Raw genomic sequence first — 24845 nt, forward strand, 5'->3', positions numbered from 1 at the left:
TGTGATCTTTCATAGCACTAGCCAAAAAGCATCAGTACTACAACTCTGAGAAAAGAAGCACATGGTATGGAGTCTCTTGTTTGGTATGATTTTAAGAACTTATGTTTTTAGGTTTCTTTTCATTATTATTCAAACACTTTAGATTTATGTTTAACTAAATTTGATTGTAGGGTCAAAACAAATATAGATCATGTTTCTAGTTTTCATTCAAAAGTTCCTTTGAAATGCTCACGATTGGCTATTGGGATGACATTAAGAAAATACATGTTAAAACACGTATCAATGAGTCTAGATGCTCCAATGTGCTTTATTTTCCTATAGTAACTAGGAAATTAAGGCATATGACTGAGTCCATAGCTTTGGTGAATCCCTACTAGAGGCCTCAACACTTGATTATTTGATTGACTATTTTCTATGCCGCCAAATGATTGGATACTTGACTTGTTTTTTGGATCTAGTATACACTTATTCTTACTTTAAAAATTCATATTTAAATATATACTTTCTTATTATTGATTGTGTGTTAGTTCTTATATTCATTTTTTAAAAACTGTAGGTACAACTGTGACATGTGCAGTGAAGAGAAAGAGAAATTGCATTACAATTGAAAAGGATGAGATGCAAGTAGCCTTTATTCCTATGCATGTAAAGGGTTCTATGGAACTCCCAAATGAATATCAAGAGGTGGGAGCATTCTCTATTGACACTAATGAGAAGTTCTAGTCAGCATCAAAAGAACCTATGCCTCCCTCCTTTGATGAGCCTAGGGAATTAGCATCTCTACTAGAAAATGAGAATCTTACTTTGATGCTTCCTAGTTCCCAAGGAAAAGAAAAGAATGACCAATCCAATAAAGAAGAATAGGAAGATGCTTAATATTTAGATTTTTGCATCTACTAATTTACATAATCTAGTTTATCATGACTACTCCTTTGCATACTTTAGTTTATTGCTCTAGAAACCTTCAAGACGTTTTATCTCATCTTAAATTGTAGAAAAAACTTTTATTTCATATTATTTGTATTGGCTTTGCTATTTGGGTCTAGAAATAGATTTAAGCATGATTGTAGGGTTTTTGTAAATTATAGAGCTTATGATGTTATCTACTCTAATATTTTTTTATCACCTGTTTGCTACATTTTCTTGGTTTTCTTGAACTTTCTTGATTTTCTTGGACTTTCTTGATTTTCTAGATTTCCTGTGGGCAATGGTAACATGGATTGGGTGAAATTGATTTCTCTTGAGCTGATTTTCAAGGTTTTGGGGTCATGGATTGGCTGAGGACCAAATTCTGAGGTGATCCAAAATTTGAAAGAGGGAACCGAAATTGGGGGAAAGATTAGTGTTAACCTTGATTAGTTTCCTTAATCAAAAACATTTATTCTTTGTTGCCTCCTTTTGCTTGATTCGTGTTGGCTATGGAACCTCTCTTTGGAGCTAAAATCTTTACCATTACTCTTCCCATAGCTTAAGCAATGTTATAAACTCTCTATTGAACCTTTGATGCCTCAAATCGCCGTAGAATTCTTCATCAATGAGCTATAAGAGTTTTGCGCGTTTTTGCTAGCATGCATGGTGTTGTGAAGTTTCGAATACATGCCCAAGGTAGATTAATCCTTGTCTAAGCTTAGGCAAGCTTAATAATGACTTTAGACTCCCTATTCACATGGCGGTTTCTAGTGAAAATGGCACTTTCTTCCAGTCCGTCTACACGCGATTCAGGCCCTAAAGAGGCAGTGTTTGGAATCAATTCAAGTCCTAGGGTTTTATATCAATCTTCAAGTGAGTGATTCTAATTGAAATGGCTTCAATTGATTGGTTCTTTGGATGCACAAACCCTGCAATGGTGAGCAATTAAGGTTTCCATGGGGATTATCATGCCATAAGAGGGATTAAGCATTCAACAAAGTCTCTATCACATGAATGATTGAATTTCTTCCCCTCTTTTGCAAGAGTTTATGGAGAAATTAGGGTTTTCTACCAAATTTTTTAAAAAGTTATAATCCTCTTACTCATACTTGGCTATATACATACGTGTGATCAAATTGTGCATTAGTGAGAGATTTCATGAGCAATTCCATTTTCTTGAGAATTTGGGATTTCTTGAGAAATTAGGGTTTCTACATGTTTTTTATGAGATCCGTGGCATTCATTATCTTCATTAAGCCTTCCTCTATCCTCCTATATCACTTTTGCATCAAAATTAATCGGACATTAGGGTTTATTGAAGAAACAGGGTTTTAGAGAAAGTGCCCTAGAATTAGGATTTGCTTGGGTTTTCTCTTCAATATGCATGCATGGACACGTGCCCATAGGCCTCATTGATCATGTTATGCATTGAAATCATCAAGGGAATTGCATATAGCCACAAGTGGATCATTGAAGTCAAATTACAACTCTCTTTTGGGGTTTCTTTGTGCAATTGGCATTGATTTGTTTCCACATGAAGCCATGGAGATTGAAGGCATCAAGAAGCTTAATTGTATTCCCAAATAACCTCTTCTACGACATTAGCTTCGTATGTGGTATGGTCATGGCATGCAACTATAAGTGCCAATTGTAAGTGGATCCACATACACTTTCAAGTTCATGTTTCACAACTCACACACACTTGTACTCACATCTCAATTCCTAGTAATCAAGTGACGTGTGAGGGTACCTCGGCATTCGGATGAGAGGCCAGCGGAAGCATGTCTTGAATCCGCCTTGCCGTGATTTCTTTGGAAAAGCGGTAAAGTGGAGGATTAGGTACCGGTGGCGGCGGTGAAGAAATGGTCCCAACTTGTGCCTAGTTTCGACCTAGGTATGAGGGTGGGAAGAGCTTGGCCAGGAGATCGACAAGATTCAATTCTCTACATTGATTTTCGAGTGCCTTTTGTGGATGCATTTTATTGGGCAAGGATTTGGCAAGCAGGGAATTCAGTATTGCAATTAATTTCGATTGATTTGATATTGAGATTTGATTGCAAAAACAAAGAAGGTGCTGCCAAAATTTTTGCAAAACACTTATGCAAGGCACTTCAAGTTACATGTGGATGCCAAGTTACAAAGTGATGAGATTCATGCCTTCAAATAAGGTCTAAGACATTGCCAATGCAAAAGGGAAGTGAGGATTAAATTGGAGAGAATTCTGATAGTTTTATACTATGGCACTAAACCCTCAGTCCAACAGGGTTAGGGCTGCTTCCAAGTCATTTGCATAGCCTCATTCTACTCTCTAAGGGCTACGTTTGGAGCCCTCAAGTGTTCGATTTGGGCTCCGTTTACTTCTCCAATTGGCAAGTCTACTTGCAGGATAAGAAGGCTCCTCAGTCAAAAACAACACATCATTTTGGCAAAGTGAGCATAGGGCTAGGTTTCCCATACCCTAAGCTTCCTATCTAGACTTAGAACTTACCATTCAGACACCGAAGATATCTGCCGCTACATCCATTTTTCCACTGGATACCCTGTTTTTGCAAAAATTAGGGTTTCTGTACTGAACCTATTTTGACACCATAGCTAGATAGTATACTCTTCCCTCATTCCGGCAAGCTAAAACCTTCAAGATTTGGACCTCGTTTGCTTGGTCAAAGTGGTAAAATACTCATCGTCGAGACTGATGCATTGACCATGGTCAAAGTGATCATACGTAGGTGTTCTACACATCATTGCCTCTCCTAGAGCTAAAGAACTCATAAATCAGAGTTTGGGAACATATCCAAGTTGAAATTGGTTATTTCCCAATGGCATCCAAGTCAAAGGCCAAGGCTACTTTCAAGGAAGTAGTTGAGCAGGGAGGTGTTCCAGAAACAAGGCAAGATGTCTAAGAGCATGTGCAAGGTAATTTTGACTTGCATTAAGGTTCTCACATACCACAAGGTTCCATGGAGAATTATAGGATTGTGTCAAGATATTGCAAGTGGGGAAAATTTCTTTAACTACGTGGATCAAAGATTTGAAGCCATGGATCAAAATTTCAGAAAGGTTAGTGACACATTGCATGATGGATTTGTTGAGATTAAGGAAGGATTCACTAGCTTAAGGCAAGAATTGGGCAAGGAAAAGGAAGTTCTCAATGAGCCAATGGGATCTCAAGCATTGGGACCCCAACCTCTTGGATCTACCATGGGAACTTTGATGCAAATGCTACACAACTACCTCAAGCTAGTCCTTATCAACTTGAATCAAGCCACGGGCCTCCTAAGATGTACCAAGGTGGAACAAGCACATTTGAAATGCCGATGCAACAAAGTAGTTATGGGATTCCTATGAAATCGAGTAGAAATAATGCTCCAAATATGCCTATGCATCAAGGAAATGCTAATATGGCAAGTACATCGGGGCATGGGTTATCTCCAATGCAAGGGAGAAGTTTGGAAAGAGGAAAAGGTATTCCATTACGTGAACCACCTCCATTTGGCAATTGGAATGCTTCTCCAAGTTTTCAAGATCGTCATTCCAATGACTTGGGTGGCTGCATCAATGCTTGGGGGGAAGTCATCATTTCAATGGTTCGGGGCCTCATCACATTAGGCCACCTCAATTCAATGATATGGGTGCTTTTCATCCAAGACCACGTGATCGTCATAGAGATGATGAGGAGGAGTTCAAAGGTGTTAAGGATAATATTACCTTCACTAAGTTCAAAGGAGAGGGTTCATTGAATGATGAATTTGAAGAATGGATTGACAAGATGGAGCTTTACTTTAAACTTAACCCTCATAGTGATAGAGCTAAGGTTTTGTTTGCTACTTTGCATCTAGAAGGTTATGCCCATGCATGGTGGTGGAACTGGAATGCTCATGGTTATTTGATTACTACTTGGGATGATTTCAAGCTTGAAATGAGGAGAACCTTTGTTTTAGCCCTCAATAGATCAAGGATGATGGAGAAATGGGATGATCTCACTCAAACGGGCAATGTTAAAGACTATGTGCACAAGTTTATGAAGTTTTCACTTCATGTGGAAGGTTTGAGTGAGGAGTACAAATTGAGGAAGTTTATCCAAGGGCTGCAAGACAACATCAAGGTTGATGTGGATGCTCAAAGGCCCGAAACCATCAAGGAAGCCATGTTTCTTCAGAGATCTATGGGGCAAAATATACACATGCTAGTGGATCAAGGCATGGAGTTAGGGCTGATATTGGCACTTCAACTTTTAGCAAATCTTCAAGTGGAGTTGCTTATCACACGGGAGTTAGGGCTGATATTGGCACTTCAACTTTGGGCAAATCTTCAAGTGGAGTTTCTCATCACACGGGTCCTCCTAGATTTCCAACTGTCTATGGAAGAGGTGGAAGAGGAAATCTCAGATTTGGTAACACTTTTTCTTCACCTCCACATGGTGACGGGAAGCAAGTTGATGCAAAATCATCTAACAAGAGCAAGAAGATCGTATTAATGATATTTATGAGAATGATTTATGCTACAAATGTGGTGACAAGTGGAACAAGGATCATTGGAAGGTTTGTAAGGCTAAGAAGATGACCCTAAGCATGATTCTCATTGAGCCTTGTCATGAGGACCTTAAGGAGGATGTGGATGAGTATCAGGAGTACTATGAAGATGCCAACAACAAAGTTAAGGATGTAAAAAAGTATGGTGAATTTCCCTTTGATCCGCGTGATGTTGACTTTAATAATGGGTTATCAATGCCTATGTGTGCTTATCATGAGTGACAAAGATAATATGGCTAATCTATGTAATATCGCAAGTGATGCCTATGCTAGTTACAAAGGAGCCAATACATTAAGGTTGAAGGCATGCATTAATCAAAGGGTGGCACATGTTTTGATTGATAATGGAAGCACACATAGCTTTATCAACACCAAATCCATTTGTAGTCTCAAATTACAACCTGTAACTTTATCCATTAGGAAAATTCTGGACTCAAAAGAGGGCTGTTTCAATAATAATATAATAATAGACACATAGATTGAGTGACATGAAATCTATGAACGATATTCACCGGTGGTGGGACCTCTTACAAACCCACCTAAAACGTGGAGAAACTCTTATCTTCATGAAATATTAAAAAAAACCATCACCTTGTCTTAAAATATTTAAAACCGTTTTTTTGTCAGCACCTAACACAATAAAAGAATGTTTTCCACATTCCTGTGTTAGATGTGGAGCACTAAAAAATTCTTTCCACCACCCCTAGAACTAATGAAGCTTGAATGCTTGGAATAGACAGATACACATTCTCCTGGTTATTCCCTCAACTTGGTTCCACTTTTGAATCTCGAAACATCTTTGGCGCCCAAAAGAACACACCGTCCCTCATTTCTTCTTCCCTCCTTGATCCACAAAAGTGGTTAGCTCAGTCATCCACTTTCTGTTACTTCTTCTTTCTCATACGTCTGTTAATCTCTCATGGCACCCGAAAGTGGACTGAAATGAGCAACGAGTAGTATCTCATCTGTTGTGTTGTATAACATAAAAGACGAGAACGAAGAATGAATTCCCCAAGTATACAGGAAGTACTCTTGGGTCACTATGCAGCCAGGAAAACGTGGCCACTACCGAGTGAAGGCATTTGAAGACTTGGCCAAACATTGGAAAGGAAGGATCCTTGACTTTAAGATGGCACTAGGAGGGAAAACTGTCAAAGAAGTGTTGATCCAACATGTATTCTCATGCAAAAAAAGATCAACGTGGGACCATTGGAAGGACTTCCAAGACACAAACCACATTGTAAGTGCTTGTGTTTTGTATTTCAATGTTGCAAATAAGGTGATTGATATACATTTTTTTTACCTTGCACAGATTTGTACCCATCCAATCTTCAGGAGTGGGAGCCTGCCCAATGCTTGACGGGATTCTTGAATGTCGTACATGGTGAGGTGGGGGAACTTCAATATGAAGGTCGAGCACCAAGTGATCTCGCAAGAAGTAGAACATATTTCTATGAATCATTTTATACCTTGCCCACTCAATCGAGTCGACATGGAAAGTTGGAACGTATTCCGTTGCCCGCACTTGATAGTCCTCCTAAGTGGCCATTGCTTGATACAGAAGTGATAGAGTCATACAGGACCAAAATGTTCAATGATATTAAATGTGCTATGACGCCTAGCATTGGTGCAAGAAATGTTCACTTAAGTTTGTTTGTTCCGATTGCATGCTTTGTTGATTTATTTTCTGATTGTAAACAATTGAGAAAAACTAGAACAACTTTTGTGTGCAAAGATATAAATGAAGCCTGGCTTGATCATTTGTTTGACAAAGGTTGGAGAGTGAAATCATCAAAGGGAGATGATTTGATCGAATGTCAATTGAACACCTCCGACATTGCATTTCGGTAAGTGTTATAACATTCAAATGTATTTTTGTGAAACAGTTACAACGCTTATTTGATTATACTTGAAAAATTATCCTAATGATATTTTGGAATCAGATACTATATCGCCAGGCAACATCTGTGCATTTCATTTACTTATAGAAGATGGCGATGGATCAACAACAACTGGGCAAGCATGGACCAAGATACAAGAGATGGCAGCCACTCTTGCTTGATAGATATAGTTATGACTCGACAGGGTCACCCATCAAATTGACATTGGAAGTGGAAGAGAATTGGACTCTCGAATATGTTAGGAAGGAATTAGAAGTAGCTATTCAGAATCCTCCAGATCAATTTTGCTTCAAGCTTGATGGTCGGAAGCTAAGTAAAAGAAGAGAGCATCAGATCATTTGTAAAGATGTTGCAGCCCCACATGAATTGGAGGCACTAGAAGATATATGATGTGACCATGTATACGATGACAATGTATTTTCTATATGCAATAAACTTATCTATTCAAAACATTGCTTTTGTAATGCTTTATTGTTTAAAACAATGTAATGAAGGCAAAAATTCCCCAATTGAATTTTTATGTACACAAAAAAGGCTTAAAATAAGAAAACAAGCAGTGAAGGGACACAGTAGCAAATTTGATCCTCTGATTTTCAAATTAAAAGTGCATTTACAATTGATGTTCTCTCTCCAATAACACCAAATATGTGCAAAAAAATATATATGTACATGTGTAACTGCATATTTACAAACGTACATTTGTTGGAAGAAGGAAAAAACTATTTATTACTAGAACCCATAGGTATCGGCTTCAGGATGGAGCCATGGCTCTTCTCCCAAGTACGGAGCCCATGTAAGAGGCTTAGGGGGGCCTATCCCCCCTAGTGGATTGGGCAGGATGAAGTCCACTGGGCCGTCTAGAGGCATAACTTCAGCGACCTCAATCAATTTCGCAATCATTTCCTCCCTAAATGTTTGGACGTCTAGGTCCACGTAGCGAGACATTGATGGAAACTGCCATCACAATTCATCAAGGCAAAAATAAGATCAACATGACAATATACAAGAAGATAAACAAGAGTACGCATGCGTATGGGAGTTGAAAAATGCTTACATCCTCTGAAGGGAGCTGAAAAATGCTCCGTAGCAGCAACAATGCATTAAGTGCAACCCTCCACCCACAGCTGTAACCATCTTCTTGTTTGGGGACACTAACCCTTCGAATGGTCGATCGATCCAGGGTGTTGATGTCCATGCTAAGGCTCTCATAAACTACCATTAGTTTCCTGACACCACTATAAACAAAGACCAATCATTATCTTGATCAATCCGGACTTCTAACTCAAACAATAATATGTATCATAATGATTTTAACTTACAGCAAAACATTGCCATGGACACTACATGTCGAATTTGCAAGGTAAATGACATTGTCTTACACATCGACCAGTACAAGACTCCAATGGGAACTGCATGACATCCAAATAGATTTCTATTAGTTTCAATCCAAAGGAAGCACTATATAACTCGTGTATGGTGATTCGTATAAACATCATGCAAGAGAGAGAGAGAGAGAGACAAACTCACTTTTCATGATATGCCAAAAAAAATACTCGAGCATCGTCCAGCTGGACCTCCCGAAACCAGTTTAGCACATCGAGGTACGGAACTGACTCTACTAGCAACAGTGTTGAGACCAGCGAATCAATCTGGAACACTCCTTGCTGTACGTCCTCGGGCAATTGCGAAATAACAAAACTTCACAAGGAAACATGTCAAGATTGAGGCATATACTTTAAGAGCCAAGAATGAAAAATTGTGGGAGGACAGAGAAAACAGTATACCTTAAAACACATCTGAGCACTTTGTCGTTGACTTCAGTTTTAGGATCAAACAAAATGTTTATCTCCTCAGCATGAATCGGGAAATAACATCTTTGCTCTCTAATATTAAAGGGTACATAGAACTCCGGCAACAAAAATTGAAGCGCCTCCCGATTCATAGCGTGGAGTGCGCGAACATTTTCTCTTTTTGTTTGCAATGCAACATTGCCACTTGATGTTCCCTTTGAGCGCTTGTCAGATAATTTGCCCGAGTTTGATGTTCATGATCTCGACCTCCCTCGGTCACCTCTTCAATTCTCACTTTTTATACAGGACGGACATCCAAAATTTACACCATTCGTGCATCAGTAAATGTAACTGGTCTAAGTAACTTATCATATCTAAAACGAAGGGCTACTAGGCTAAAAAAATCTTTGTTCATCACTGTCACCCTGTGTGCATGGGTAGCAAGAACGTAACTATCCAAAAAAAATTCAATCATCCAATCTTCTATGGCCTCCTACAAGAAAAACAGGGCCGATGCCTTCCACCTAAATAAAATTCCATTTTGCTCACAAATTCTCCTAGTAAGCCTCTAGAAAGGCAATCTTGGAATAGCAGCAATCGGGTGCTTCATAAATTTTGTGATTTCTCGCAGAGCTGACGAATGCTCTGCGAAACGCCTTAGTCTAGGCTGCATTTTGGATAATCGGGAAGAACTGCTTGATTTCCTCGATCTTGAGGCTTTCAGAGTGCCCATCTTCTTTCCACTAGATGAGGGACCTGCATTGTCAATGGGTCTAGCTATATGCCTTACACGAGCCATCTGAAAACGCAAGCAAGAGCAAAAAACTTAGCTATTTAGTAGTACACGATTAACAATTCACCATAAAGCAAGAGAGGGTGGCCAAGAAAGCAATATGCACTTCCTCGCATTATGGTGAATCCATTCACCATAACGCGAGATGAAGGCCCACCGAAACACAATAATCCTCCTCGCATTATGGTGAATCCATTCACCATAACGCGAGATGAAGGCCCACCGAAACATAATAATCCTCCTTGCATTATGGTGAATTAATTGACACCAATAAGAGGTGGATTATTGTGCATCCTTTGAGCTTTGATCTTGCGTTATAGTGATTTGATTCACCATAACGCGAGACTAAGGGCCAGTCAAAGCAAAACAATCCTCCTCGCATTATAGTGAATCGATTTACTACAATGGGAGGAGGATTATCGCGAATCTCTTACCATTCCGTCTTACATTTTGGTGATTCGATTCACCATAACACATAGAGCCGTATTGAGATTCTAATGGCTCGTCGTCTGCTTTAAGGTGAATCGAATCACCATGGCAGAGGGCAAATAGTCGAAGAGAAAACAATTACAGAGGGTAAACAGTCGAAGGAAAAACAAAACAATCAAGGAATATACAAGAAACTCACAAAACAATCAAGTAATACATGTCCATCACATTTTATGAGTGGGAATGGATGGAGACTGTCTTGTAGGAGGTGAATTAATTGACACCAATAAGAGGTGGATTATCGTGAATCCTTTGCCCTTTGATCTTGCGTTATAGTGAATTGATTCACCATAACGCGAGACTAAGGGCCAGTCAAAGCAAAACAATCCTCCTCGCGTTATAGTGAATTGATTTACTACAACGGGAGGAGGATTATCGCGAATCTCTTACCATTCCATCTTGCATTTTGGTGATTCGATTCACCATAACACATGGAGCCGTATTGAGATTCTAATGGCCCGTCGTGTGCTTTAAGATGAATCGAATCACCATGGTAGAAGGCAAACAGTCGAAGAAAAAACAATGGCAGAGGGCAAACAGTCGAAGAAAAAACAAAACAAACAAGCAATATACAAGAAACTTACAAAACAATCAAGAAATATACAAAAACTCACATTTTTTGCGTGGGAATGGATGGAGACTGTTGTGCAGGAGGTGGAATATTGGTTCAGTATTGTGGGGGTAGTCGGAAGTCACTTGGAGGCAAGCAGGAGGACAGACAAGGCAAAATCGATAAGAGGACGAAAAGGTGGCGTGATTAACGGCTTCGATTAGTCTTTAGAGCAAACACACGTGCTGGCCGGCCGGGCTGCCAAGGCGACTAGGCGGTGCTGACATGTCGCATAGCATTAAAAAGGGTTTTTAATTGCCTCTCTTGCTTTGATTAGTCTTTATAGCATGTACACGTATTAGGTACATGGCAGGTTGCCACGTGGCATTCATGGAATGGTGGGTGAAAACGCGACGCTGATGTGTCGCATAGCATTAAAAACGGTTTTTAATTGCTTCTCTACGATACCCATCTCATTTATTGCCTCTATTGGAGTTCGTATTCTCATTTATCTCCCCACCAACGGCCTTCATCTCCATCAACGACTATCTCCTCCAACCCTCCTTCATCAATCATCCTCCTTCATCCTCCTATATCAAACATCAAAGACAAACCTCCAACCTCCATCTCCATCAAAAATAACGACAACCTCCTTCATCTCCATCTCCTGCGACGTTTGTATACAATTCGTTTTCTTGGTATTTTTATCTCTTTTGTGCTTCCTTCTTCTTTTGTTATTTCGTTCTTTTGGTTGCATTCGTGCAGAACTCCTTGCTTTGTCTTTTCATCGCGCGTTAAGGTGAATTGAAAACCTATGACTCCTCGCATTATGGTGAATTGAAAACCTATGACTCCTCGCATTATGGTGAATTGACTGCAAAGAAGACTATTTTAATTTGTTTGACACCTCCTCTCTCAGTATGGGTACTTGAGAAGTATCTTTATTTGTAATTCACCATAACGTAAGAGGCGGCGCCAAAGGATGAAAAAGTCATCATGTTGCGGTGAATCAATTCACCATAACGCGAGCGAAGGTCCCATAGGAAGCACAATATTCCTCCTCGCATTATGGTGAATCGATTCACCATAACAAGAGAAGAGGTCCTTGACAAAGCTGCAATTTTATTTGCGTTAGGCAAAATAGATTCACTACAACGCAAGGAGGAATACCTGGATTCCTCTGGCATCTCCTCTCACGTTATGTTGAATCCATTCACACCACACAGAGATTTGTTGTTTAAGACCGACTGTCTCTTGATTCATTGCTTGAACTAATATTTTCCATGTCTTATCTACACCCTTGAATTCAGCCATGGCGCAAGTTCAAGTCGAGTTTGATGTGGAGGAAGAGATTAAAGAAACACCTGCAACTCTGTTGTATGACTTCCTCTACAAATGTCGACGTCATGATTTGCACCCTTCAATTTCGTTGATGTTCAATTGCGATTTTTCTCTGGAGGATACATTTTCTAGCCATCCCGGATACTTTGAAGAGGCAAAGCAAGAGTTTGATGAGCTCACAAATAAAGAACCAATGATGATTGATGGGAAAAATCATATTCATTTTAATCTCAAGGTGTCGCCGGAGAAGAAGCAGAGGTTAAACAGGGATTGGCACAAGGTACCATGTGATAAGAAGAGAGCTTTGCTATGCCCTTTTCACAAAAGAAAATGCCACTTGATGGAATACTCTTATGCCTTCTTATGCTTCTTGCACATGAACGTGCAATTAACAGATGAAGAATGTACAGAGCCGCATGCAACAAATGAAAGTGAAGACACGGTTTCTCGTCAGGCTAGTCCCACCGTTGAGGATGTTGCTGAAGAGGAGGACACTCCTCATGTGATTGAGGAGTTCAATGTTGAAGAAGAGAGGAAGCTCAATTCGGCGGTTGATATTGAGGCAGTGAGAGAACAAAACACTGATATAGGTCAGCTTGTGATTGAATCAGATGACTTCTCCCCCATTCCAACACCATTGCTCCCCTCCTACCAAGTAGGAGACTCTGAATCTCCTACCAAGTAGGAGATTCAGAGTATATATTGCTGACAGACATACAACATGTATTTAACTTAAGGGAGGACCATTGCATAGCTTTCATAGCCCAAAATCTTGAGGTCGATGACAATTTTGTAGATGATGATGGGATAGATAAGTACTTACTAGTGGATAGCCATGTGAAAGACACCCAGTTCCTATCTGCTTTCTGCAGCAACACTAAAGATGATCTATGCTGATGCCCTTAAATATGAAGGAAAAGATGCCACATAGGAAGAGCTACAAGAAGCAAGGGAAAGACTGAATATTACCAACATGGGAGGGTTTAGGGATGTGCCAAGTAAGACAGCGAAAACCGTTCCTAGTTCGAGCACTAATTTATGGCAAGACGCCTTGCTTGAAGTAGATGAGAACCAAGAGGTTAGTTTTTTTTGTTGTGTTTTCGTACTTTTGTTGCGGATTTGGCTTGATCAACTTTGTCCTGAAATGTTTGGTGATGTTGTTTCTAGCTAATGCTCCTTTATTTTTTTAGTTGGAAATATATGAAGACACATTCCTCAAACGTGCTTCAGGCAAGCGTATGGCGAGATTGGGCCACGATTCGACACTAGGAACATATATACATCGCCTAAAATTCCCTCAAATTGTGATATTTCACGCTAGCTTCTCCAAGGATAATGCAAGTTTTCCTCTGATGGCGATAAAGTCTCTATCCAGGTATTTAGGTGGCTATCACTTAAGGCTGAATGCAAACAAGGCAATACTTCTGGAGCGGCAAGCAGCTGTTCGAATTTTTGGAGAGGGACCGGGAGTATATTCGTTGAGATGTAAATATTATTTAACATATGCTGCTTACAGCTTGGCATGTGGAATCACAGATCCTAATCTGTTGAGTGATTGAGGGAAGAAGCATCTTCTTAGAATAGCAAGGCCAAAGGTCCCTGTTGTGCCATTGATAGAGGATGAAGAAGATGATGTAGAAACTTCATCAAAAAGGGCTCGGCTGGGGGAAGTCTCTGCTCCAGATTAACAGATTTAGATTGTTCCAGTTGCTAAGAAGTTTCTTCATATTTCTCAATACTCTTCTTGCTGACCATTAAAAACTATGAAATGTATATATATTGAAAACATTTATATGGGACATAGATGAAAGCTCTTGTTCTTTTAAAATCTTTTATAGTTACATCATTGTTTTATAATATGTATTTCAATGATCAATTTTCTTCCACACTCTGCCCTGTCTTTGTCGTTGTCTTAGCTATTCAGCATGATTCTGCCTTCCCTGTGAGGAGACATATATTGATCGTCTCCGTTCAGCCTGCATCTTTCTTATTGCACATGACACAGCTGATTCAGACTGTTTGATCTTCACAGGAGCCCTCACTTGAATCCGCCTATACCACCACTGACATAGTTGCTTCATGGGATTACTTTTCTTCACTCCTCCTCCATGTTGAGTGGCCCTTTGATAGGCACAACGTGCTTGCCAATGAGATCTTTCCATGCCTTGGGTAGACCAAATCCCAAGGCTTCCAAACTCTTCCGCAAAAAAGGTTCCATGTGCATGCAAAATGTGCTACAAATGCTCAACAACAACAAGACATTTAGTATCGTACAATATATTTTGAACAACAATAAAAACTCAAAGCTGTAGGTATTCAAGTAATAACCATGTATTGTGTCAAGTTTGTCGCACCCCATGCCTTTTCATAGCTACTGTAGAACTCTGTCACAACTGCCTCAAATTTCTCAACATCCCCATCTTCAAACCTTGCTTTTTGCAACAAAGGTGCTAGGCGATCAAGTGCCAACCACGCTTTGGCCTTTACCACCCTTGCTTGTCCTGAAGAGCCTCGATCAGGTACAGCTGCATGAAGCTTCCTCCACACCTCAAAATCTATACCCAGATGACCTCTCTGGGTATGATTAGATAAGAACTTTCTGGCTTTTGTACCTCCAAAACATGGTTTGCTAGGAACATTTCCGATCTTCCCTGATCTTCTCAAGTCCTTCTCAATCTTCACTTGACCACAATGTAAACCTGCATCTAAAAGCACTTGCTCTATTTTTTAATAGTTCTTTCACTCTCTAATGCTGGTTTCATATTCCATGAAAATTCGATGTACATGTAGACTAGTTTCTCAATTATTCTAACCAGCGCATGCAAAACACAAATATGAACTCTGATCAAAGGGATAGCAAGAATTGGATCCCAATTAGGATCGACTCCTAGAGCATCACGATTTGGGGCTTCACGCCTATTACTGATTGCATTTAGGCATTTCCATCCTCTCTCTTTTCCTCCTTTGGAGACACCTTATTCGGTCATGCAATACAGGCAAGGATACTTGGCCATTGCTCCTTGGGAAATACCAAACATGCATTTCAAGGTTTTAAGATCTGTAGCTAGGTGCCATTCAACCTCATATTCACCATATCCTTCTACATAAAGCTTTTTGCCATTCGACTGCTGCTGGATAGTGGAAGGAAGCTCAGTCTGGTTAAAGTACCACTTTAGAATTTCATGGGTCTTTGTTGGAACCTGTTAACAAGAGGCCAGTTAAATTGTCTACACCATCATAACAAGAGGATAGCAACATAATATACTTTTTTTTAAAATGGATAGCACGTCACCTCAAATGCAGCCAGCCACCACCAAATCTCATTTTCGGATTGTACACTAAAGTGCTTCTCATCAGCATTACTGATACTTGCATCCAAAGCTCTATTCATTAAAGTCATGCTAACCCTTTCCAACTTTTGTCCTTTGATCACCTCACTCTCATCAAGTTTTAAAACAAATTTCAGTCTTCCATTGCACTCATGTACACACACTAATGTCATAAAATTTCACCATAGCCATTTGTAATTTCCGAACATCCATAATAAAATTGTTGAACTCTATAAGCTCTATGATTTTCTGTACCCTGCTCTTTTTAGTCACTATCAATGTACTAGACACGTGACAAGGCTCTCCAACAAGTTCGACCATTCCCAAGTTGAGAATATTTCGAGCTTTGTTCACGTGAAATGGTTTTGGAATGGGAATTACTGTTTTTTTTCCAAGCTTAGAATTGAAACCTTCTTTAACTTTATTAAACAACATCCTGTAAGACTTTGTGCTTATACCAGCCATGTCACATATACCTTGTGCATCTGCAGGAGTGAATGCATTACTCATATCTCCTGCAAGTATTGCTTTTCTATGTCTGATCGAAGTCTTGCAAACTTAGGATGATGTATTGCTGACTCCACGATGTCTTTTGCCAGAAGTTTGCCAAATATATCAGAACCTTGCTCTTTTGGACCCACAACATCTGTGACCATCCTGAAGCAACAACGATAGCTATTTCAGTCCATCATTCATCTAACTATACCACCCCCACACCCAATCCCCCATCTCCAAAAAAGGAACTAAAGATGAAAATGAAAAGTGAGTGCTCAAAGAAATTTAAGATCCCAATACCTGCAAGCTTTTACACGACGCTTCCATTGGCCACCTCCAACATTGAGTTCTTCCAATGGTTTGATCTGTCTCTTGCGTAATCGAGCACCCAATGGCGTGTCTTTCAAATATTGTAATTTTTTGTTGAACTTTTCAAGTTGTTTTTGAAGGTGTGCATTCTCACTCTCCAATGTGAAATTATTGATTTCTCGAACTGCCAAAATTTCATTCTTCTCTTTAATAATGTCTTGCATCTTACGAATAGTCTGCTGCAAATGATCAAACTCTTTTTGTAACCCAGCACAAACTTTTGCTTTGTCCTCATTTGAAGCTTGCAAAGCTATTGTGATTGATGCCAAGTAAAAATTCGCACCTTCAAGCATTTTTATTCTGGCATCTCTATCACTCAAATGTCTTTCAAAGATACTTTGACATTGGCCAAACAATCTTTTGCAATATCCAAGCAATCCATTTTCACCCTCACACACAAACTTGAAGAAACTTGTCAACCCAAAGAATGATGGAGATTGAGAGGAGGTTGGATCTGGTGGGTAAATACTACCATCCAACCATAGGTCCATATTTTTCTTTCCTTCATTTCAAAGCTCAATAATGTGGGCTTCGCATGTTGGCCTAGACCAATTTCTCTTACAGCAGGGAGCATAATCGGCTTCTACTTGGAAGTGGATGTCCACCTTTTTCTTCTTTTGTTTCATAGGTTCCATTACATTGTTCTGTGCTTTAACAACACCAAAAAGCATCATGAACTCACACTTTAACCAAAAGAAACCAAAGATATTACACTTATCTCCCATGAAGAAGATTGCTTCATTAAAACCAAAAGACAACATCACTAAATAATACCTCCTTGTCCATCAAACAAACTTGTTGGTATCCTGGATGCACCAAAATGTACATAATACTTGTAAGCACAACCCTCACTTGAAAAAGGTAAGAAATGGGATTGTTATTCATGCACAAGCAAGTATGGCGCATGAAGAACAAATACTTTTCCATCCTTTTTCAAAACTTGCCGCCTTGAGAAGAAGAGAAAATCAAAAACCTCCCGCTCAAAACAATTCGGATTTGGAGTGGTTCTGGTTGTGGAGTCGGGAAGACAATGAGGGAGACAATGCAAGATGATGGGTTGCAGGAACGAAGTTCGGTTCAAGTTTGGTAAGCAAAGTTGGCTTGATTACATTCAAAAGTGTAATGAAGAAAGAGAGTGGTGTCTTTTTTCAATAAAATAAGACACCATAGTGGGAATAAAAAATTATACTTAAGAGGCATTGTTTTGAATTAAAAAACACCCTACATGTCAGTCAATGGAATAAAGAACTCAAAAATGACGCACTTACCCTCCAATATTATATGTGGGTTTATTGGCTTGCTTTGTCCACATCACCATCCCAAGGGATCTCTTACAAGACCCCTTTTTGAGTCCAAATTTTCCCTAATGTTTGTGGCATGGGGTTCAAGTGGCTAATAGGGCAAACCTAATGTTTGTGGCATGGGGTTCAAGTGGCTAATAGGGCAATCCATGTTTATGGCATGGGGTTCAAGTGGCTAATAGGTTCAAGTGGCTAATAGGGCAAACATGGATTGCACAATGGTATGCAAGAATGTGAGGTTGATTCTCACCAACGATTATACTTTTCAAGGCTGATTTAGTTGTATTGGATATGGTTCCCATTGACATTGTTTTGGGATGCAATTGCTTGGTGACTCTTGGGTTGTTTCATATGAATTTACAACAAGGTTATATGAGTTTTATGCATAAAAACCATGAAGTTACATTGATCGGAACTCATGTGCCTAGTATCAGGATGATCAATGCCACACAACTCAAGAGGGAGCTAAAGAAGATGGGATGCATATATATTTTATAGCTTTTCAAAGAGGAAGGAAATGAACAAAAGGGTGAAGTTATGCATAAAAGGTATGAAGGAACTGTTGAAGAGTATGAGGATGTGTTCCAAATGCCAAAGTTCTTGCCGCCAAAAAGGGAGGTGGATCATGGGATAGAGCTTGAACCGCATACCAAACTTGTCAACAAGCCACCTTATAAATTGTCAAAAGTGGAGAAGGATTAAGTTGCAAAGCAAGTGCAAGAGCTTATGGATATGGGATGGGTTACTCCTAGAGCCAATCACCTTTTTCATTACCCGTATTCTTGGTTAAGAAGAAGGATTGCACTTTTCGCATGTGCGTGGATTATAGGGATTTGAACAAATCTACAATCAAGAATGGATTTCCCATTCCACGAATTGATGACTTGCTTGATGAGTTGAAAGGTAATATTGATTTGAGATTGGGCTATCACCAATTGAGAATCAAGGAAGGTGATGAGAACAAAATGGCATTTCGGACCAAGAGGGGTCTCTACCATTATTTGGTTATGCCGTTTGGGTTATGTAATGCGTCGGCAACATTTCAAGCCCTAATGAACAAGATGCTTGGACCTTTCCTCTACAAATGGGTGCTTGTATTCTTTGATGATATCTTGATATATAGCAAAGGGGAGAAGGAGCACTTGATGCATGTAAGGAATATTTTGGATGCTTTAAGAGCCAACAACTTATAGGCAAAGGAGAGTAAATGTACATTTATGGCACAAAAGGTTGAGTATCTTGGACACATAGTGAGCAAAGAAGGCATTATGGTGGACCCTAAGAAGGTTGAGTGTGTTAAGAATTGACCCACACCAACAAATACCACTCAATTAAGGGGATTCTTGGGCTTGTTATCATTTTATAGGAGGTTCATTAAGAGGTATGCTCATATTTCTGCACCGCTCACCACCGCGACAAGTTAAGAAAGAGGCTTTCTTTTGGGATGCTATAACCGATAAGAGCTTTCAAGAGCTTAAGGAGATGCTCACATCAGCTCCTATAATTGTATGCCCGCACTTTTGGAAGCCATTTGTGGTTCAAGTCAATGCATGTGGAAGAGGCATTGGGTTGTTTTGTTTTCCAAGAACATGGAGTGATCGCTTTTGAGAGTTGAAAGCTTGATGAGAAGGAAATGGTTATGCATGTCTATGATCAAGAGATGTTGGCAATACTTCATGCAATAAAGAAGTGGCATCATTACTTGTATGGGAGTCATTTCTTTATAAAGAGTGATCATAGAGCGCTTCAATACTTCTTGTCTCAACCTACACTCTCTCCCAAGCAAAGAAGGTGGGTGGCTACATTGCAAAATTATGACTTTGAGATCTCTTACACGAAGGGGAAAGAGAATGTTGTGGCAGATGCATTGTCACGCATATGGGCATGTACATACATGGCAAATTCAGAGGGGTATAAAGATTAGATTTTGGATATCCAAGAAGAGTACCTATAGGATAAGGAAGTGGCACCATTGTGGCAAAAATTATAGCAAGGATCCCATGATGATTTGAAACATTTTGAACTTCGTAATGGATTCATCTACTACAAAGGCAAAGTCTACCTTGTGCCTACTTCAAGCTACAAGAAGAGGGTGTTACAAGAGATGCATTCTTCTCCATTGTTAGGGGCACATGGGGCTGTTTAATACCTTTGAGAAGGTGTGGAAGAGTTTTTATTTAGAAGGGAATGTGGAAAGATATGTATACTTCTATGACAAATCGCTTGCCTTGTCAATAAAACAAAGATCCCACACATAAGCCCGGTGGTTTGCTTCAACCTCTTCCTATTCCCGATGGCAAATGGACACACATTTACGTGGATTTCATCATGAGGCTTCCTCATACAAGGAGGGGATTGGATAGCATATAACCGTACATTAGTGGAGTACTTTATCAAATGGCGAGGGATACCTAGGGAAGAATATTCTTGGTAACCCACCTCTACATTGGAAGGATTTGAAGAGTTGTTGGATGCATTTTGGAAGTCCAACAATGTTGAAAATACAAGTGAATAGGGTGTGTGCGGGAATAAGCCCTTGGTTTGAGGCTATAAAAGAGAATGAGTAAATGTGAAAGAACCTCTGAAAAGGTGAGAAGAATCTATTGGGAGAGAATAAAGGGTAGCATGAGAAGATTTAGGAAGTGTGGAGATATTCTGGGAAGTGTGGAGATATTCTGGGAAGTGTGGAGATATTCTGGGAAAAGTGAAGAGGTGGAGAGAATCAGGGAAAAGAGGTGGAGTGAATCATGGAGAAATCAGTGGGATTAGATGCTTGATGTAAACTCTATAAATTGAGGCATAGCCCTAATGAGAATTTGCTGGTTTTTTAGTATCCATGCCTACATTAATCTATTTATTAATTACCTTACATCTTAATTATTTATTAATCACTTTTTTGAGTATCCATGCCAACATTAATCTATTTGTTAATTACCCACTAATTATATCTTAATTATTTATTGCTAATCACTTTGTTAATGATGTTGATTCTAGTGTTTGATCCACCATAGCTCATCACATTGCTCAAATTTCAACATGGTATCAGAACCATGCTAATCTGTGAGCCCATTATCTTGCTAATTATTTTGCTAATTAGGATTAGTAGAAAATTATAATTTTTCCTCTTTTTTCAACTCACCTCTGTACCCCCAGCCAGTGGAGGAGCTCCCTCTCCTTGCACATATAAAATTAGGCCAAACCCTTCTAGCACATGATAGGTATCTCATAGCTCTTCAAGCTTAGCCAAACAACGTAGCAAACCGCCGCCGAATGAAGGAGAAATCGTTGTTTTAGCAGGCTCCATTTTTCAGCAGAAGATCTCAGATCTACACTCACTCAGGGTAAATCACTCTAATTCCTCTTAGCCCAAGGTGTTTTCAAGCATGCTCTATAAGCTGGTGAAGACAGAATTCAGTTTCATCAAGTCTACAGTGAGATCCAAGCTCTTCATCAAATCTGCAGGTGACTTTGGTAAAACAAAGATTAAGCTTTCAATATTTGGTCAAATCTTGTGTTTCTTGGCTTAATGCTCTACTAGACTCATTGCTATTGATGGCTTTGAAAGCATTTGAGCTCATTTGAAGTCTAAGGCACCAGATCTGGACTCCTCGCATACTCTGTTTTTTGCACACAAAACAGTGGATTAATTTATTAATCAGTGATTAATTAGTACTAATCACTGTATTTTGGTACAATTGAGGGTTCAATTTAACCATTAGGTATCTGATACAAATCCCTATAACTTCAGATTGCAAATCAAAGTTGGTTTGATACTCCAACCATCCCGTACAAATTGGTTACCCTTGATTTAATGTAATTTCCAAGAAAATTGTGCTGATAAAATTGTGATAATCATCATTTTACATTTAACCCTTGGTTAATGCCTGTAAATCTCACTCAAATTCAAGATTATTCATAGCCAGAGTTGCATTTTGGAATGTGCATGAGAATGGATGCTATACGCATTATGTATTTGGCACATTGCATCAGTGCAAATATGGGATCAGACACTGCCCTTGTCCAGAATAAGGCAAGAGGTAAGACCTCCTGCATAAATTTGGGTTTGCATTGCATAATGACACAAGATAAACATCAAAAACCCAAAGGAACTGTCAGTAAAACTTTGAAACATGTTGCTCACATGGAGCCAGAAGACCTGACGGACAAGCTCATGGCCCCAGCCATGAAAGAAGAATATCTCTTTCCAAGAGGAAGATCCACACCAAGAAGATCTAAAGGAAGACATGGACACGAGAAGAGAAGCTATCAAAAGAAGAGAAGCTGCCACACAAGAGGACTGAAAGAAGAGACGAACGCGTGGAGAGATGCTACCACACAACAAGAAGACTGAAGAAAAGAGAAGATGTGAGGCTCCAAAGAGTGAGGAGCCATGTTAAAATCTCTGAGAGAGAGAGAGAGAGAGAGACCCCACAACCCAATGTAGCGTGCCCCAACAAAGTAAAACCACCTCTGAGCCACCGATGATGTAGGCCACGTGGTAGATAGATGTATGTGTGAGATCTTTAGTCAAGGTCGCGGGCACTTATAGTAGCCTTGGACACATAGAGAGAGAGTGTGTCAAGGACTATGGAGTTTAGGGACTTGAGGCACTGGTCGTTCGCGGACTGTCAAGTAAGAAACTTGATACAGGGCCCAGGTGTGCTAAGATAACTTGAGGGGAGGTGTAGACACTAGTCGCGGACTATCAAGTAAGGGGAGGCAAACTTGGTATAGGGTCTAGGTGTACTAGGAGTATTCACTTGAGGGGAGGTGTTGAAAATACAAGTGAATAGGGCGTGTGCGAGAACAAGCCCTTGGTTAGAGGCTGTAAAAGAGTGAGTAAATGTGAAAGAACCTGCGAAAAGGTGAGAAGAATCTACTGGGAGAGAATAAAGGGTAGCATGAGAAGATTTAGGAAGTGTAGAGATATTCTGGGAAGTGTGGAGATATTCTGGGAAAAGTGAAGAGGTGGAGAGAATCAGGGAAAAGAGGTGGAGTGAATCATGGAGAAATCAGTGGGATTAGATGCTTGATGTAAACTCTATAAATTGAGGCATAGCCCTAATGAGAATTTGTTGGTTTTTGAGTGAATCATGGAGAAATCAGTGGGATTAGATGCTTGATGTAAACTCTATAAATTGAGGCATAGCCCTAATGAGAATTTGTTGGTTTTTGAGTATCCATGCCTACATTAATCTATTTGTTAAAATTACGTCTTAATTATTTGCTAATCACTTTGTTAATGATGTTGATTCTAGTGTTTGATCCACCATAGCTCATCACATTGCTCAAATTTCAACAAACAAGGGTCATGAGTAGTGAATTAACTTGCTAGAAATTACTGTAAATTCACAGTGGATAACCCTATACTTTTGGGAATTGAATGCATGATGATTAGAAGCAACTCAAGGTTATTTTACCATTATGGAGAAGAAGTTATGGCTTGTTTTGAAGGCTTATTGAGTAGTTTATAGCCATATACATGTGATTTTGATATCCCATACATGGTGAAAGCATAAGCTTCAAGATTTACATGAGCATTGACATATACTCCATCCACAAGAATTATAATTGTACATATCCATGGTTTCGAGGACAAAACCTTTTGGAAGGGGATGGTTTGGAATGGTTCATATGAATAATGGGCCCAAGGCCAATTGACCATGCCCATGGACAACACTTATGATAGTATGAAATGGGGGTCACGTATATAGGTCACATACACCATACTTTTGATGCCTTTTTGATAATCAAGATTACACAAGCCTTTGCTTTCTCTTCATGTTTTAATCCTAGGCTGACTAGTTTTTTTCCAATCAAACCCATACACAAGGATTTCTACATCCTCTAGATTGAGCGTGTCCACACGGCGACAACTTCCTGCTTTCTTTCCCTTTCTGCTTTATTTAAGCATCTCAGGATCATACTTGCTTTTCAATGGATCTTCCCTAATTTTTCGATACTAATGCACTTCCACAGCATTCAATTCATCATGCTCTTTGAAAACCTTTGTGACTTTTGCAAGACAAAATGGATTACCATTTTCATTGTTGGTAGCAAGAACCGCGATCGTTGTGCCCTTCTTAGCTCATTTACATTTCCTTCTCACATTTCTTTCTCTTGTTGTCGACGATTTTTGTTCTTCTTCCTAGGACCAACATACATTTCCCTTGTTTCTCCATGAACAAGAGATAATAACTCTGCCAAAATTTATGTATTGTTGACACCAGCAGCTACATCATTATCACGCCTTTCATTAAGGCCACTCTCGTGCCACACAAATGTATGTTGTAGCTGAAATGTGTCATCCATGAACTCTTCAACCAGCTTCTCCTGCTTTGCAAAAAAACTCTCCCACCATTCTAAAGAACTTACTGGAAAATACACATATGCAGCATGTATTATCTCCTTGATCTTGTTCAAGCATTTCAGAAAATCAACAGAGCGATTTTCTTTCTCAACTTTTTGTGTCTCGTTCATTGTAGAGAGTAGCATGTACTTTGCTCATTTAATTTCAAGACAAGTAAGAACTTCAAACCCTCTACTAGCAACCAATCTTCAGAGTTTGAGTATTTTTTGGACCACATAAGAGTATGTTCCTCTCCTTGCTTAATTCTAAATTGATGTTGAAAACTATGATCATTGAGCTGTGCAAATGATGGCATGTCAGTGGTCTCGCTGGTTGCAAAGCATCTAAAATCATATGTTTTGTCCATGATTTTGGTTGGGGGCTTGAAAACATATGCATCCTCTAACAAGCTGCAGATCTGTAGAAGGTCAACTGCACTTTTCTTTGCTAATTTGATTGAGAACCTAGTAAACATCTGATCAATCTGGTCACATGTGTGTCCCACCAACAAAAACCTAAGCTTGACTTTCTTTTGAATATCTTCTTTTGTACCAACATATTCAAGTACGCAAGGAGAACTTGGTTTTTGTTTTCTCTGCTAGTGTTATCCAATTGTAAGTAGAGAATGGGTGGTAGTTTGCCTCGCCATTCTCCGATGATGTTTTGAATGATGGTGATTGTCAAATGAGGATTGTTATAA

At 39.5% G+C, this 24845-nt stretch overlaps 1 pseudogene; it reads right to left on the reverse strand.

Moving 5' to 3' along the window:
• Positions 1-23901: 23901 nt before the first annotated feature.
• On the reverse strand, positions 23902-24620 carry LOC147616107 (uncharacterized; annotated as a pseudogene).
• Positions 24621-24845: the final 225 nt, after the last annotated feature.

This window comes from Cibotium barometz, chromosome 39 (genome assembly GCF_041138505.1).
Source record: "Cibotium barometz isolate CiBa-2024 chromosome 39, ASM4113850v1, whole genome shotgun sequence".
Classification (NCBI taxonomy): Eukaryota; Viridiplantae; Streptophyta; class Polypodiopsida; order Cyatheales; family Cibotiaceae; genus Cibotium; species Cibotium barometz.